Here is a 15,855-nt window from a genome sequence, read left to right on the forward strand (position 1 = left end):
GTGCGCACAGATCGCAAACCTTCGTTGGTTGTGTGTGCGCACAGGGTGTACTGGCGCTCTCATTAGTAGCTCAGTCCCCACGTGTGCGTAGGTCCAAATTCCCGCGGAGTGTGCGTGCGCACACAGAAATCACAAATTCTGCAGAAGTTACAGAATTCATATTTTTGGCCCGAACTTCCAACGATCATATCTCCTTCCACAAAAATCAGATTTCCACCAAGTTTAAACCATTTTAAAGCATATGAAATTATCTTTCAATCGATATAAAAAACATCAAGTTCCAAAAACAATATCTCAAGATATGATCCGTTGAAGTTCATCAAAATCCCTTTTTTGCCGAAACTCATAAACTCCCCATTTTTAAAACTTACACTTACCAAACTCATTCAAAATCAACCAAAAACTCAACCATCCCAAAATCAATCATTTCTAAACCTCATTCAATCATCAACCCACTAATTCTACCATATTTAACCAAGTCTCAAATTCCAAAATAAATAATCAATTTCATCAATCACCATATATTCTCACATATCAATATAATACTCTAAAAACATGCTCATCAACAAGAGCTTCAACTGTTTCATCAATTAAATATATCAATCCATACCACATACAACCCCACATGCTTTGCCAATAATTATCATTACTCACAATCATTTAACCATAATCCATATATCCATCTCAATCCAACTCATTCATAAAAATATCAACATGTCACAATCCAATAAGTTCATGCATAACAACATAATTTACATCATTCATCAACTACCTTATTATTACAAAAACCTATCCTAAGGCCACTAGCCTATGTTTTCACAAACACATTACATTTTAGATACAGGAAACCGAAACCATACATTGGCCGATGCCTGTTCAACCCGGAACACTCTCAAATTCAACTTCCAAGGTTTCCAAAACCTCACCAATAGATTTCCAAGCACAAAATCTCCTTTCCAAGCTTTCCAAAACCACCAATCAAGCTCCAAAACACATATATACAATGCCTAAGCCACAATATCACACCCAAACACAATAACTTAATCATCAAATCACAAAACTCCAAGTCTTTGGCTTAGAGTTGAGAATCTCACCTTACCCAAGGACTAAGGGAGCTAGAACAAGCCTTCCCTTCAAGTTAATTTGAGCCTACAATACAAGGAGCTCACAAAGTTCAACATTTTTGCCTAAGAAATTCGAAAATCAAGGCTGGAAATTCGAAGGGCAAACTATGGCTTACCTCAAGATTGATTGTGTGGGTTTTGTAGAGCTCGACACTGCAGTCGCGTGGCCACAAACGGTGCATCAATCGGAGCTCCGGATCAAAAGTTGTGATCAATGGAAGTTGGAACAAGGGTTTATGTCTTTTCTCCCCCTTTCCCTTTGTGTTCAGCATGTGTGTGCTTGTTTTTGGAAGAAAGAGAGCTGAGCTCTCTTAATGAATGAGGCTTGGCTGGGCCCTTGGGCCCAACTTGAATCCGGTTGGTATGGTTTGGCCCGTTTGACCCAATCTTTGGCCGATTTCTTTAAAATTGGTGTCAAAATTCTCGTTTTAAATTTCTGTATCACATTAAACCATAAAAACCTCATTTTCTCATTTTCTAGAATATATTTTAATTTGTAGGTTAATTAACAATTAATTAACTAGATTTTACATAAAACATTAAATATTAGCTCAAAACATGTTAAACAAACAACTTAACTGAACCATATACATTCAATCCGTTAGAGAAGGAACTATAAGAAACATTGTTAAAATTGATGAAAAATAACTAAGTTCAAACTTATATTCATTTAAATTGCAATTCACTAATAATACAAAAGATTCAAATCAAAGTAAATAACCCTACTCGTACTCGTCTAAATAGTCCTCATCTGAGTCATCGAGATAGTCAGAATCATCCTCTAACCTGGTTTAAGAAGTACTCTGCAACTTCTGGAAGAAAGTGAGGCTCATAATTTCTTTTGAATATTTTTTGTATCACTAGGTCTTTCTAAACTTCTTCAACCAACGGTGCATATTCACGTATTGTAAGAACAATGAGTTAAGCTCCAAGAACAATGAGAAAAGCACAACTCTATCATTTTCATACTAAGATGAGTTGACAAATTTTGTTTTATTTCAGAATTGACTGATTAATATACCTAAAATTTGTTGGCAGATTTTTATTATGAATATCTACATAAAAGAAGTGATTATTTGAGACCAAGAACTTTTAATAAGAAAGAGAAGTAACAAATGAAGTATCTTAATGCAACATCTTAAACTATCATCAACTGTTTTAAATGCCATTAGACAGTAATCAGCAGCACATACAACAATGTTATCACATTCAAAAGAGAAAATTGGTCTTGAACCAGGATTTAACTCTAATAAAAAATTCATTGAATGTTTGCTCGAAAAAAGAAAAAAAATATTTTAATTGCTTGTATACAACCAAACCTTTAGTACCAGTTCAATGGCCAGATAGATTTTTTCAGTTCTAGGATCAATTTTTAGTAGGATCAGTAGAGATATATATTCTACTAGCAGATAATATATATCATATGGGCCTCTTCAGCATTAAATTTATTCCCATACAAAAATTTTGCCTCCTCAGCAATTACAAATGTACCACAAAATAAGAATCATATCACATGCGAATGAACAAAAAATATAAGAAATGCCTACTCATGACTACTATTCTAAGCCAGTATTTTTTCATCAATAATTTTACAAATATCTGAAATGAATTTGTTTTAACACTTGCATATACTAACTAGGGCCCAAAAAGGTCACTCTTCTAATGCCATTCCAAACAACTCAGATTCTTATACCAGAAGCTATTTTCACGTCTAAATATTTTGGAATAGAAACCATACTTACTTAAATATAGTGCTAGTTCCAAATCCTTGAATTCCAAGAAGTAGCATCTTCTGAACTTTCTTCTCCTGATAATTGAGAACTGTAGTATAATTACTAATCTCATCTCTTTGCCCATATGATTGTCATGTGAAATGAAAGAGAAAATATGGCACAAATAAATCTTGTTGATGCTTGTTAAAGAAAAAGTAAACACCTCCATTAATATTATACATCTTTGAATGACTTCAAGCTGTTTGAATCTAGAAATATTCAGGTGAATACCTCTATTCTACAAGTATGTTATAAAAAAGACCATTACTCCTCTCTACATGACACATATATACACAATTACCAGCTAGAAAAGAGATATAACTATCCTACTAGTTTTAGAAACTAGCAGGGTTGTAATTTTTAATACTTAATACTTAATAATATTTCTTCTTTTATAAAAAATAAAAAAAAAACAAACTGAGTTGCTCCCATCACTGAATCATATTCAATTACTAACATGGACATGTATTTCATCTTTCTTAATTGAATTCAATGAAACTAGAGTAGGCGAAGATTGTTGGGCTTCCTCTGATTCCCATTGTGGTGCTTTCTCTTATTCCCTTTCTTTTCAAGCTCGTTATCTTCCTCCAGATTCATGATATTGTTTTACAAGTGAAACTGGTTTCCGTCCAAAAATTTTCTAACTAGCATACCTTGCTAATTTTTAGCTACATTCTAAGTTTCTAACATTCTAGTCCCCAAACTCAATGATCCCAATAAGAAATTAAAACTGATACAAAATACATACATTATATGGCATACAAAAACTTAAGAAAAAAATAAAAAATTTATTGATTATTTTCTTATCACTATAAGCATTAAACCTAGTAATCAACAAAACATCTAACTTGCAATATAAATACGTTCACGTACTTTTAGAATACAAATTCAGATTGTTATTTTTGAAAACTTTAAGTTAATAACTACAAATTGGATAAACAAAATATTGAGCACTAAAAAATATATTGTCTGAGTAAAATAACTTGATTTAATTGATTCCTTGAAAATATTCTATCATCCTCAATACACTACTAGTTAAAATCCAACAATTTAAATAACATGTCAAAATAAACAATTAATGCTACTGCATGCCGTTGAACTTCGGATATTGTCCTTGTTATTTAGCCTGTTTTCCATGGTACAAACAAATTTGAAAGAAAAGAAATATAACTTCAGCAAATCAGAATGTGATATGCAATATTTAAAAAATTACTAATCACTAAGTTTGAACAATTATTTTCATTGTTATTATTCATACATGTAATAACCATTGATGACTTTCATATGGTGAGATGAGAGTCTCATGACAATTATTCAATCCTGAATCACCTATTTCAAACCCTAGATGTATAAATGCATCTACTTTTGTATTTGGTACTGTTGATATCTCTTGAGAAGTCGTAGGGTCTTTGAGAAGCTCGCAAATAGTCAAACTTGCTATCAAGAATAACTACAACATAAAATTTACAAGTTTATTTTAATTCAAGTAAAGCATAATGAAATTTTGAATCTTATTGACCTCTTCTGTACCAAAGTTAGCCTACGTGCCACCACCAATATTATCACCCAAATTATCATCGTCATTCTTTATAGGACAATTTTTCTTTACATGACCGGCATTGTTGCATTAGTATAGTAATATTGCCACTTGTATAACCCATTAAATGAAGTAACTAAAAATAATATAAAATTTAAATTGAGTTGAGACCAAACATTAGAGTGATAAACTTTATATTGAATTTCAAATCATTTTTTTATTATATAGGATCCCACAAAGAATATGTAACATTTTATAGAATCCAAAATAAAATTGAACTAAAATCAAATATTGAAAATGTTCTAAATTTCTCTTTCCTATTCTAATACATCTTTTCCTACTTTTTCTTGTCTTAACTTTTTTTTATTATTATCAAGAATGACTATTGCAAAAAAATATCATGAGCCAAAGATTTTAGTTAGATCTAATAACAATTAAATTGCAAATAAATATTACATTAATTTTTTTAATATTTAAGAGCTACTAAATATGAGTATTATTGGATATTGCTTATATGAAAATTCACCTACCTATATTATATGTTGTCTCTTTGTTTTTTCAACCTTCTTTTTAGTGGATAAAATATTTAATTCAACGTTGTTGCATGCCTATTTTAATATTTACTATATTTATTTTCTAAAAATAATATGTAATATATCTATAGAAAATTGCTTAATACAAAAAGATTTATAGACAGATTTGGTCTTTATTACAGACGAATTTTCGGTAATTGACGGATTTCATCTCTCTGTAAAAGTTTCGTCGAAAATTATTTACCGACAGATTTTTTTCCATTGGTAATTTAGCAACAAATTTTTACCAGTTACCGATAGATTTTTCCTCGGTAAATTCTCCCTTCCATTTTCCTAGAACGTCAAATTTTCTGACGGATTTTGTAAGGTCCCACATCGGTTGGGGAGGGGAATGAAGCATGCCTTATAAGAGTGTGGATACCTCTCCCTAGTATGACACATTTTGATGAGTGAGTGTGGGGGACTTTGGCTATCATCCCTATTGTCAAAGGCAAAACTATGAGGCCTTGTGTGCCAAAGCGGATAATATCGTGTTAGCAGATGGTCTAAGCTGTTACAGATGGTATCAGAGCCAGAGCTCGGATCGATGTGCCAGCGAGGGTGCTGGGCTCCCTTAGGGGGTGAATTGTAAGGTCCCATATCGGTTGGGGAGGGGAACGAAGCATGCCTTATAAGGGTGTGGATACCTTTTCCTAGCATGACGCATTTTGACGAGTGAGTGTGGGGGGCTTTGGCTATCATCTCTATCGTCAAAGACGAAACCGTGAGGCCTTGTGTGGCAAAGCGGACAATATCGTGCTAGCGGGTTGTCTAGGTTGTTACAGATTTTTCGTCGGTAATTAGCAACCAATTTTTTCTGTCGGTAATTGGAGCCTTGGAAAACCATTCCAAACTCTGAATACAGATAGAAAATTCGTCTGTAAATCCATCGATAACATAAAATAGAATTTTTTTAGATTTTTTCATACAAAATAAATATAAATTTAATAAGTACAAATTTTTATCTAATTTGTATTCAAATATTTATAATATTTCAAAAAATAAACAAATTCATCGTATTATCAAACTAAAAGAAAAGTACTATAAACAACAAAGTCAATATAATTCAAAACATAAACAAAGTGTATTGATGTTTTCAATGTTTAACCATATCAATGTTTTCAATGGATTCATATAACATTCCATCCAACACAAGCAATATTTCATACATGGAAGTGTGGAACTTGGTGACTTAACAATGGATTCATCCATGTATCTCTTTCTTGGACCGTTGTGCAAGCAACATCCCATCCTCTCAGAGCACATCTATTTCGCTCCTTCAGGTATTCTGGGTTTGAATTTTTGGAGTTTACCATATTGTTTTAGTAGATGCAACATGTAATCATACACATTCTTCAATTTGATGTCTTCACACATGTTGGTGGTGCTGATAGGCCAGTAATGCTACAAAGGTACTATGTTTCTTGTGAAGAAGTCAAAGTATTGAGGCTCTATGAATATTGTCATTGAGTCACATGCTATTATGTATTTCTCACTCACGGACCACATAGCACCTTCTGCATATATATTGTATCTTTAATTTGTAATGACATCAACAAATTTAGTCACTAATATATTCACAATTCACATTTCTCTAAATTTGACAAGTTTTACCTATCCGTAGGTACATTGATCTCCTAATTTTGTGTCCTGGAACTTTTTCTTTCTCATCAAGCCATTGCTGGAAAAAGAAAATCAAAATTAGTTGTGTCTTGAAACAATGCAATTAACTACTTGAACACATAGAGTTAGCAAGGCTTAAAAGTTATATGCTTACCACACTATATATTTGGGAATATAGAAGCTTTACCATAGAGAATCTATTATTGCTCAATCACAGAGTTACTTTCTGGACTTCAAATCAAAGCTAGTTGCACAAGAACTATTTGTTTTTTTATTTTTGAAATATATATGCTTTGCCTCTAATATACACACACCTGAATCTAATTTGGAACTATGATCCACCACCAAAGCAATGTAAAGCTAAAAAGATCCATTACTGACTTGAAGTAAAAAGTAAGCTGTGAATCATGGTACGGAACATGTAGTGACTTCCCATTCGATATAGTTACTAAGTTTATAATCACAAGCCTGCAGGTTGTCACCCAATTAATTTTTTGAGGGTAACACTAACACAACAATAGAAACACATGTATGTAATAGAATGTAATTTAAGCTTGTCATTAAGGATAACCAACCCCAAGGTTGGAAGAGACTTATTGATATTAGTAGCTTCCTTGAGGCGCTCCCCTTTAGCACCAGAACTTTTCTACCTTTTGTCATCAAAATAGAAACATAATGTTAGCCATATGGGTATTAAACAAAGTAAATGAACTTTGACTTTGCTAATCTAGAACATATACACAAACAAGTATATAGAATCTTGCAATCCGTTTACCTCTCTGATCCAGCCAAATCAACAAGGTTAAGTCTAATAAATCAAAAGAGAGTCACTCCTTGAGATTCCCACTACAGACATGTTAATTAAGCTTTTAGAATATCGTTAAAGAACATAAAATAAATAAGTTCTTTTTTTCTATTTTACATAAATATCCAATAAGAAAAAATGTAAAGCATCAATATTAGTCACCTAACTCTCAATGTTCCAAGTAAATACACTGTGAGAATGACTGCTAGCTTGATTCATATTTGTAGCAGGCACTTTTCTATTTGCGGTGCCCTAAATAATATCAGATTATCGTTATTTTCAATCATGGCTATTAACGAATAGGATTCCATGTACAAAAATCATTGAACAAATCTAGAAAGAATTGTGAAGATTTTGGAATAGCATAGTAGGTACTTACTACGAAACACTAAATGTTTCTGAAAATACCAAGTCAAAATCAACACTGCTGATGTTAACAATGTTCTAGATTAACACAAACCTGAATAAGTTGCTGAATGGCATCTCGAGGATTAGTGAGTTCGACTTCCTTGATGTTTTCCACATAAAATCCTTTTTTAACGTCTTCTCTTATCTGCCACGTAGTTTTAGACGAATAAGATTCAATAGATGTATTAAAACTTTTCCAAAAATATTCAGAGAAACACTGAAATAGTAGGTCATATTCATGCAATTTTTTTTGTATTTATTATCTTCTATTTGCCAAGTCCCTTTCTAGTTCAAAACTACTCCTATATATACTACTCTCTTGATCTTCTAGTCAGCTCTTCAAGTCTTGGATATGGGCCTTTGATCTTGAGTTGAAGCAGTTACAATCTTCAGTGGGCTCAGCTTTGCTTGCAAAAAAAGTGTGAGTTAGGCAATCACCTTTACCAATAACGTTGCTTCTCAGTCTTTCGCAAACATTATTGGCATTCACCTTTACCAATAACATTTCTCCTTGCTTCTCTTCCCCACATTAGTGTAACTAACGTGGCCCTTAACGTGGGCATGCCCAAGCTTCGAGAGCGTTAGTGACACTTATCTTTGTCACTAACGCTTTAAACGCCCCTTCTTCCCACGTTAGTGCCCCACGTTAATGGCATTAATGTGACCACTAACGTGGTGTTAATTGCCATCTCCAACGTTAGTGACAAAGGTGAGTGTCACTAACATTGGCCTATCATTCCTTGCTCCACGTTACCCTTCATGTTAGTGGTCTTAACGTGACCACTAATGTAGGCAATATTGGCTTAGTCCAACGTTAGTGACAAAGGTGAGTGTCACTAACGTTGGCGATTTCTTTCTCCTTCCACGTTAGAGTTCATGTTGATTAGATTAACGTGACTCTTAACGTGGCTAAGTCTGCCCTTTTGGAACGTTAGTGGTGTTCACCTTTACCACTAACGTTGGAGCTCCCCTTTCCTTTCCACGTTAGCTCCCACGTTAATGTAACTAACGTGGCAACTAACGTGGGCTATGATGGCTTTCGAAGGCGTTATTGGCAATCACTTTTTCTATTACCGCTGCAAACTTATTTCCATTCCACGTTAGTGGTCACGTTAGTTAGACTAACATGGCTGCTAATGTGGCTCTTCCTTGCTTCCTTTGTCTTAAAATCAAGCAAATAAAGTGCATCAAAGCTTGGTTCTTAATCATGAGACCATGCATCATTCATCTTATCATTCAATTCATGCAAAAATTCTTATGAAATCATGTAAAGTTCACAATGTTTGCTTGAATCGAGGTGTAAGTGTATATTTACCCAAAACTTGCTTATTTACTAAGAAAATGCATGAAACTACCCTAAAACAGTAAAGAAAATGTCAGTAAAACTGGCCAAGATGCCCTGGCATCAATAATTTGAAAGCAAGGCCTTAGATCAAAGACTTCACTCACTAGAACCACTTTCTGAGTCACATGAAGTAAGCATCTTAACATTCACTTTGTTAATTACAACTATTACATTGCTTAATAGAAATCTTATATAATATATACTAATAACAAGCCACAAATTTCAGGAAAAGGCTAAAGATGATGCAAGAAATAATAATAGTGAGAAGAATTATGGCAGCAAAATCTCTAACAATATGGATTCACATACTAAATATATTTTAATCCAGTATAGACTTCACAAATAAACCTCTACAACTGCAACAAAATAATACATAGCATCTCATATTATGCCTCCATTGATTGAATAAATAAGCATTCACACACTAAGCATTAATAGAGCAGCATTCTTTAGATGAAATTGACTCTCCTTTAATATAAGCAAATGCACCAAGTGCACTGTTTCATTTAATGTAAAGCCAAAAAATTTTACTTCTATAATCTATTCTAAGTTCTACAATCTAGACAAGATGTTATGTAACCAAATTAAAATAAAAATTCTAAAGGATTTAGATTTGCTTCTACTCATTTCTCCAAGAGTTTTCCATACATCCTCATCAAAGAACGATAAGAAGAACGTACTCAAAGAATAATCATTCCATTCTTTTAATGCTTTCATCTGACATGCATATCGGAGAACAATAAGAAGAACAATATTAGATTCATGTGACATAAAAATAGAAACAGCAACAATGTGAGACCTAAAACATCAATGAAATATCCACAGAGAGATTAGGTTACTTGCCATTTCTGTTCCAGTGCGACGGAGAGATTAGGGAAGGGGTGTGATAGAGCTTCGGGTGAGAGGCGCCGCCGATGAAGGATTTGGAGGGGATGGGTGAGGAGGCGCCGATTTGGAATGTTCTGAAATGAGGGAGAGAACGTGTGTAACAAACCCTTATTTTAATGTTTTTGACAAAAAATTTTAAATTACAAACATATTTTCTTTCTGTAATAATGTAATAAAACATAGCATTTTTTCATTTAAATACAGACAAATTTTTCGTCGGTAACCATTTTTCACGAAAAAATTTTTTTCGATAGAATTATCGACAGATTCTCTTTTCTATTTGTAATTCATGGTAATTCATTTTTTATTTCCAACAAAAATTCCTTCGCAAAATCTGTCTATATTTTCGTGGGATAAAATTTGTCGAAATTATCCATCTGTATAAGTAGTTTCTAGTAGTGATTATGCTTTAACATAAAAATATTTTTAATCTAATTATATATATGATTTCATCATTAGGTTAATATATCACAATTATAAAAAATATTGAATATTATCATAACTATTTCATTATTAATAATTAAGTCAATTATATATTCAATTTGTAAAAAATGTTTGAATTTTGGTTAAACAAATAGCAAAACAATATAACCAAATAAATAGTATAAATTTATTGGTTTAAATACAACACTATTTGCAATTAATACAATAAAATATTTGAATAAGATTTTAAATTGTAGCAACAAAACAAATTAAGAAGCATAACTTGTCTTTTTTATAATAAGTATAACAAAGTCAACAAAATAATTGTCAGAAGTTGATTTTAGCTTAATAAACATAATAGACCACATCACAAAATAAAGTAGCATGCAAAATAAAAAGGAATTGGATTGGAGTTTTTGCCTATACAATAATAGTTGGTTTTGAACAATACAAAACTAACTTTTTGAACAAGAAAAAAATATAAAATCTTCACATCTAAGAGATTATGCTAGAATTTGGAGGTTGACTTGGTTGTGTAAATAATTGTCCATATGAAATGATGGGTTTTGCCTTATTTGTTTTAGGAGATTTTAGAGTTGTGGTTTTTAGTACAGCTATCTTTGTGGGCTTTATAATAGCTATTTTTGTGGACTTCACAATATGTGTCTTTTTTGATCCAGACCTCCTTTTCTCAGGCATATTACTTGCTTGTTCTTAGCAATTTGATTATAACTTGGTTGTGGTGTAGTAGCAGTGGTCGCTTACAATCAAATGTGAAAATTACAATAAATAAGAGAGTTACTCCATATGATATCTAACATCATTTTTAAGAAAATAAAAATAAAAATTTGGGCAGCCACCTACACTTGGAAGTCTGTCAGACATCCTCTCTTGTTATGACTAAATTTGGAGCAATTGGAACATTTTTGTTGTAACCCAACACTAGACAAATTGGGTCCAGGAGGATGTTCAGCTTCTGATCGTGTTCTTTTTATCTTCGGTCTCCCAATTGAGATTTTATATGGTGTGACAACACATCTAGATGTGCAATCTTCTCTGACATCATTGCTCCATTGCAAGGATTAATTATTGGTTCAAGCAATCCACATAAGTTTCTCTCTTGAAATAGTTTGTAATATATTTGTTGATATCCTCTTTTTCACGATTAATGACACTATTGACATGTACGCATGGTAAGCTTATTAACTGAAAACTTCTTCAAGAACATTCTTGTTTGATCAAGTCTACTATAAATTTGTCTTTACCTTTTGTCTTCTCAAATTTACCTATCGGCTGCTATGGAGAACCATTATCCGGATGCATCAATTTTTTTTTCAACTATAACTTACTCATTCGAAGAATATTATCATTATACTTGAATATTCTCTCTATTATTTGCTCATTTTTTTCATGAGATATACTCTATATCATCTAATACTGTAATAATCAGCTTATCCCTAAATCAATGATAGCATTGTTGAAACTTTCACACACATTATTCATAACTGTATCAAACTTGTGATAAAATTCAAACATAGATTTAGACTAATATTTTGGCTGAATCTTAATCAAGTACTTATAACCACCTTCATTAATCTTTTCATTTCGCTCAATTTCTTCTCCCGTGATGCAATATAGATTACTTCTATGCATACCACATCTTTTTAAGGTTTAGACTAAAAAAATTTTTCTAACTTAGCATATAAGTGTCCTATGCAAAATTTATTGTCCTAGGAGCAGCTCATCAAATTTTGGCACTAAGCCTTACACTATAACATTCTAATAGCAACTCAAAAATTCATGACTTATAGAGATTCAACAATAGGACAACAACATAACTATTAAATGTAAATCAACAACAATGTATAAATATAACCAAACACCAGCAATGATCCATAGTCATAGGTACCATTAGAATCATCAGCAACTTATAATAAGGAAATTAACCATAAAAAATAGTTAGACATCCAAAAAATAGAGCTAATTAACCAATAAAAATCAGTAAAAACTTATAATGAGCTAACTAACAATATATTAGAATTAAGAAGCATTACATTTTGTTGGTTAGTCATAAATGTGCACCGCAATATCTTCTCATGTCCTATGTCATCCTTTAAATATGATCAAAACCACGTCCAAGAATCCTTATTTTTTGCCTCCACCATTGCGTACGCAATTGGTAATATTTGATCTTTGGATCCCACTCAATAGCATACAATAGCTAGCCACTATAGAGCATTTTCAAAAAACAACCGTCTAAACTAATCATTGGCCTATATTGCATGAAATTCTCCTTATAAAGCTTGAAGGCAGATATAAATCCTTTAAAATTTTGAAAGAAGTTGTGAAACGTTGTGTTTCAAAAGGCAATTGAACTTATAACTTCATGGAAGAATTGTGATTTGTTCTCAGCAAATCATGGCAATAATCATACAATCTTCTATAATACTCTTTGAAAGAACTATTTATGCTTTCCAATGCAATTCGCTTCACCCGAAATGCTTTTTTGCTTTTGAAATCTGCACATTCCACTTGTTTTGAGTCCTACTTTTTATGCTACTTAATTTTATTTTCGAGATCTTCTCCACCTTCTTCTTGATGACCTTAGCAAGCCATGTAGACTTCATGACTCTAATATTAAAAACTCCATTGCACTTTTAGTAATTATTTATACTTTTAGGACAATGCTCCCAGCAATCCTAATGGGTTTCATTCCTGCCAATAATTCTCATATCAAAATCTGAGTTCATAAATATGATGCATGAAAACTTGTCTCTCAACAAATCTCCCTTCGGCAAGTATACCGAATTATCGTCAAGTAAAAATTCACAATAGAGTGAGGTCAAATCCCACAGGGATTGATTGGTCAAGCAACTTTAGTTGGAAGAGTATGCTAGTTGAGTTACACAGAATGTAGTTTGAGAATTGCAAAAAATTAAATGGCGGGAAAGTAAATAGTAGAAAATAAAGTGCAGAATCTTAGAAGGGGATTTGGGGAAATGAGCATGAAAATAAATGGTAGAAAGTAAAGAGAATGGGTAAGATCAGAAATAGGAAATTCATTAGGCTCAGGAGATGTTGTATTCTCCAGATCAAATTCATTTTCATCTCTTCCTCAATCAAAGCATCTATTGATCTCCTTGGCAATCTTAAGTGATTGGGTTCCAATTTCTTGGCAACCCAATCTCTCTAAGCTTGAACAATTGCCCAATTCCTTGATTTAATTACTCATGGGAAGAGATGAAGTATGGTCACTGATTATACCACATGTATTTCCAATTCAAAGTGTTGGGAGGATTACATGTCACTATATCCGCCCAGACCCCGAATTGGTCCAACATGAGAAAGTATTTCTAGCATGATATCCTCATCCCTTTTTCAAGGCTCAGAGGAGATCCAATTATGGAGAGTTTATTTTCCAAGACAACTAACCAATTGAATTAAGATCGAAAGCTTTCTAGTAAATCAAAAGAGAAGAAAGAAGAAGAGAATGAAAACTATAAGTGATCCGTCAAATTACAACAGAGTTCCGTAACCCAATGAAAGGGGTTTAGTTGTTCATAGCTCTAGAAATGAAAAATGGCAGAAAAGAATACATCCTTAGCTAAAAATGCAGAAAAGTAAATATACAGAGGGTAGTTCTCCATAGTGCCAAGCTTCTCTATAGTTCAAAACTACTCCTATATATACTACTTCACTTGATCTTCTAATGAGTTCTTCAAGTCTTGGATGTGGGCCTTAGATCTTGAGTTGAAGCAGTTACAATCTTTAGTGGGCTCAGCTTGCAGAGAAGTATGAATTAGGCATGGGCGTTATTGAAGTTAACGTTAAGTGACATTGTGGGTTTGAGAACGTTAGTGGCAATTACATTTTTCACTAAAGTTCCAACCCCATATAGCCCATGTTAACTCCAACGTTAGTGGCACCAACATGACCACTAGCGTAGCCTTGTAAACCTTCGCAAGCATTATTGGGACTCACCTTTCCCAATAATGTTTTCTTATAAACCTTCGCAAGCGTTATTGGGACTCACCTTTCCCAATAACGTTGCCTTGTGCCCTTTGTCCTACGTTAGAGTTCATGTTAGTGTAACTAACGTGGCTCTTAACATGGTTATGCCTCACCTTCGAGAGCGTTAGTGACACTTACCTTTGTCACTAACGCTCCAAGTGCCCTTACTCTCCACGTTAGATCACACGTTAACTAAGTTAACGTGGCCACTAACGTGGTAGTGACTGCCATCTCCAACGTTAGTGACAAAGGTGAGTGTCACTAACGTTGGCTCATCAATCTTAGCTCCACGTTAACTTTCACGTTAGTGGTCTTAACGTGACCACTAACGTGGGCAATGCTAGTTTAATCCAACGTTAGTGACAAAGGTGATTGTCACTAACGTTGGCATTGTTCCTCTCTTCCGTGTTAGAGTTCACGCTAACTAAGTTAACGTGACTCTTAACGTGGCTTATTGCCAAATCTTGGAACGTTAGTGGTGTTCACGTTTACCACTAACGTTGGAGCTTTCTTTTGTCTCCACGTTAACTACCACGTTAACCTAGTTAACATGGCAATTAACATGGGCTTATGATGGCTTCGCAGGCGTTATTGGTGATCACTTTTCTCATTAACGTTGCAAGCTATTTACCATTCCACGTTAGTGGTCACGTTAACTAGATTAATGGTGCACGAAATTGTGATCATCAATGGTGCTATCAACATGGTACACACAATTGTAATCTCAACTCTTTATCACAACTTCGCACAACTAACCAGCAAGTGTACTGGGTCGTCCAAGTAATAAACCTTACGCGAGTAAGGGTCGATCCCACGAAGATTGTTGGTATGAAGCAAGCTATGGTCACCTTGTAAATCTTAGTCAAGCAAACTCAAATGGTTATGGATGATGTATGAATAAAACATAAAGATAAAGATAGAGATACTTATGTAATTCATTGGTGAGAATTTCAGATAAGCGTATGGAGATGCTTTGTCCCTTCCGTCTCTTTGCTTTCCTACTGTCTTCATCCAATCCTTCTTACTCCTTTCCATGGCAAGCTGTATGTTGGGCATCACCGTTGTCAGTGGCTACAATCCCGTCCTCGCTGAATTGAATAGAAGAACAGTAGTAATTGCATTAATACTCGAGGTACAGCAGAGCTCCACACCTTAATCTATGGTGTGTAGAAACTCCACCGTTGAAAATAGATAAGAACAAGGTCTAGGAATGACCAGCCTCCCATGATCTAAGAACTAGACGTCCAAAGATGATCAAAAGATCTAAAAATGATCCAAAGATGAAAATACAATAGTAAAAGGTCCTATTTGTAGAGAACTAGTAGCCTAGGGTTTACAAAGATGAGT

Source organism: Arachis duranensis, chromosome 10 (assembly GCF_000817695.3).
Source record: "Arachis duranensis cultivar V14167 chromosome 10, aradu.V14167.gnm2.J7QH, whole genome shotgun sequence".
Taxonomy (NCBI): Eukaryota; Viridiplantae; Streptophyta; class Magnoliopsida; order Fabales; family Fabaceae; genus Arachis; species Arachis duranensis.